Consider the following 3,518-nt stretch of genomic DNA (forward strand, 5'->3'; position numbering starts at 1 on the left):
GTGTACAATGTGTAGTATCGTAAAATACCAGCAAATGAAAAATAATTAAAATGGAAACACAAAATTAAATGAAAAAGAAATCATAAAACTAAAAACCCCCCAAACCTTATAGTACCGGTTGGTCTTACCAACCGGTACTAAAGGGCTCCAGGCCCCTGGAGCTGGCTCGTGCCACGTGGTTTCCCTTTAGCACCGGTTCGTGCTAAACCGGTACTAAAGGGGGGGGCCTTTAGTGCCCACACTTTAATGCCGGTTATGGAATCGGCACTAAAGGGCCTTACGAACCGGTGCTATTGCCCGGTTCTGCACTAGTGTAACCACCCCCTCTAGACATACTTTCGATCCTACAAGTGGTATCAGAGCTTTGGTCTCCATTTGCCTTGATTTCCATAGCTTTGGTGATCATAGCCTTGGTTTCACAACCTAGAAGAGTATGACGTCTAGCGAGGGAAATTACCACCATAGAGGTCCTTACTTTGATGGTACTAATTTTGCTAGTTGGAAGCATAAGATGAAAATGCATATTCTTGGACATAACCCCTCCATTTGGGATATTGTGTGTAGTGGTTTGCAAGGTGAATTCTTCGATGGGAGAGAACCAAATCGTGAAGCAACTGCGGAAGAATTAAAGATGTTGCAATACAATGCTCAAGCATGCGATATCCTCTTCAATGGATTGTGCCCCGAAGAATTCAACAAAATCAGCCGTCTTGAGAATGCAAAGGAAATTTGGGATACTTTGATTGATATGCACGAAGGTACCGAGTCCATCAAGGAATCCAAAATGGATGTGCTTCAAAGTCAGTTTGACAAGTTCAAAATGAAGGATGGTGAAGGTTGTCGGTGCAACAGACCCAGGGCCTGTTGACATGACTGTGCACAGGCACAAGATCAAGATAGGAACACCGGAGCAAGAGACCAAGAGACCAGGAGATTCGAAGCATCAGGAGGAACCAAGACTAAGATAGAGGAGCCTGATATTATCAAGAGAGAGGCCTCCTTTGCCGGGAAGGCGAGCCCAGCAAGGGGCGAGGCCACCCCCAAAAGAAGAGGACTAAGGCGTCCCGGCAGGGCCTACCGGGACTTGCTGAGACCAAATCGCCTCACCGACTACTCCACCACGACCCACATCGTCGATCAGTGCGGTGTCAAGACACATGATGATTAAGTGGCAGCCACACTTCCTACCAAGTGAACCCACAAATGACACCCGTACAGTGATGTGTCATGGCAAGCAGACGTGGAGCTAGCGAATTAGCCCGGCAAGCCTTGCCGGGCAACCAACGGCGTGACACTAAACGGCGCATTAAATGCACGCTGTCAGCCTGGAGAGTTAGGTATGATAACACTATTTGCTATCATATCAGTGTCAAATGACTAATTTGCCACTGTGGTAACCCCTTGATCTATAAAAGGAGGCCCGTGGCAATGATTCAAGGGGCTAGAGGTTTAGACCACTCACACCCCCATACGCGACGTAGTTGCTGCTGCCCCGAAGCAACCCTTGTCGGGCAAGTGTACTACGCTCCACCACCACCTTTCCTCATCAATCCACCAAAGCAAGAGTAGGGTTTTACGCCTCACAGCAGCCCGAACCTGGGTAAAAAATTGGTTGTGCAATCCTTGCCGCGCTGCCTTGCGTTGGTCTGCTCTTTGTGCAGCGTGACTCCCCCTGCCGAACCAGCAAGGGGCCGTCCTGGTCCCATAGGTGGCCGTGGTTTCCCGCGACATCTTTGATGTGCCAGGTAGGGGGCGTCGCTTGTGCGAACCTAAAGACGTAAGCAGCGCGCCATCTTCATCGCCATCTACATCGTTGACGGCGCCATCGACCATGGCGCCCAAGAAGAAACCAGCTTCTTCATCTCATCCATCCACCTCGAAGGCTTCGCTACCCACGGCCTCCAACGCTGCGGGGGCATGGGGACGCACGAGGACGTGAACGCTGCTGGGGATATGGTCAGGGCAGGCGGCACCGCCACCATGCCCCTCGCGGCCGATGCGGGAGCAGAAGATGCCGGAGGAGAACGACATCAGCAATGCCTCGACGGCCATGCTCCGCCCATCGACGGACGTAGCCACAGCAACGGCGCTAGGTCTGGGGCGAGCCACCGCCCTACAGCCGTCCTCGCCGTAGGCAAGACTATTGCGCGTGTTCTCTCCCAAGGGCGGGTTGACCGAGCTGATGCGACCAACGGAGCTGATGGCCCTCGGGCGCCTCCACCTCACCACCCTGCCACCCAGGAGGTTGCACCGCAACAGCGGGGATGCAGTGCTACTGCTGCTGGCTCCACCAGGGGCCGAGCGACGATGCGATCGACTTCATCATCATCTATGCCAAGCACAACCTTGGAGGCCATGGCGCGGGCTCAGCTGCTGCTGAGGTTTCCACTAGCGGCCGAGCAGATGGACGAATGGGCCACTATCCAAAGCCTGCTCGGTTTCGCCGAAGCCGAGGGCTCATGACAAGCTGCCCCGTCCCGGCCTCCCCAAGCAATGGCTACGTCCCATGTCGTTGCCTGTACGGAGGGAGCCGTCCCCACGGTGCAGCCCCCGCCACAGCGGCCGACACGGGAGCGACCAAATCAAGACCCCATGACGCCTCGATGGCCTCTTCTGATCCTCAGGCACGTCAAGGACAATGAAAAACCCCGGAGGATAGGCAAAGAGGGGACATGTGCGTCGTCGAGCAATGCCACATCAACCTCCTCTGAGCTGACGGGTGCAATGGCCCCGACATCGACTAGCTCACTCTTGGTGCTGACGGGCTCCTGCCCTTCAAGGTTGGCTGCCCTGCCTTCACCCGTGAGCTGTGGCAAGTCTGTTGGCCATCCGTTCGCATGTTCAAGCCAGAGATACCTGAGAAGTACGACGGAAGGCTAAACCCGGTAGAGTTTCTGACCATCTACACCATCGCTGTTCAGGCTGCAGGGGAAAGAGATGAGAAGGTGTTAGCCAACTACTTCCCGTTGGCACTCAAATCCAACGTGAGGTCTTTGCTGATGCACCTGCCGGAGAACTCTATTTCGTCGTGGGCAGACCTGTGCCATGAGTTCATCAGTGCTTTCACCGATGGCAAGGAGCCGGGCCGCCCCGGTGATCTGTAGCTTCTCCAACAGAAGTAAGGAGAAATCCTCTGTAAGTATTTACAGAGGTTCAGTAAAGTTCATAGGAATATTCCAAGTATCCATCCGGCGGCCGTGATAGCTGCGTTCTAGTCCAACGTGCGCAACCGCCGAATTCATGCCAAGATGAATGTGCAGTTGCCCAAGACCGTGAAGGAGTTGTACACCCTAGCGGATAAGTGTGCCTGGATGCAGGAAGGGAGGAAGTTGCCTGGAGAGGAAGATTGCATTGATGTTGATTCAGAGGATGATGATGAATCCACCAGTTAGCAGAAGGCTAAGAAGCACAGTAAGAAGCGAAGGGATAAAGCAGTATTGTCTGTTGAAGGGTCAGGCACCCCTAGTACTGGCAAGATCGCCAAGACTGAGGCCCCCGGCAAGGAGGTTGCCGCGTGC

This window comes from Triticum dicoccoides, chromosome 4B (assembly GCF_002162155.2).
Source record: "Triticum dicoccoides isolate Atlit2015 ecotype Zavitan chromosome 4B, WEW_v2.0, whole genome shotgun sequence".
NCBI lineage: Eukaryota > Viridiplantae > Streptophyta > Magnoliopsida > Poales > Poaceae > Triticum > Triticum dicoccoides.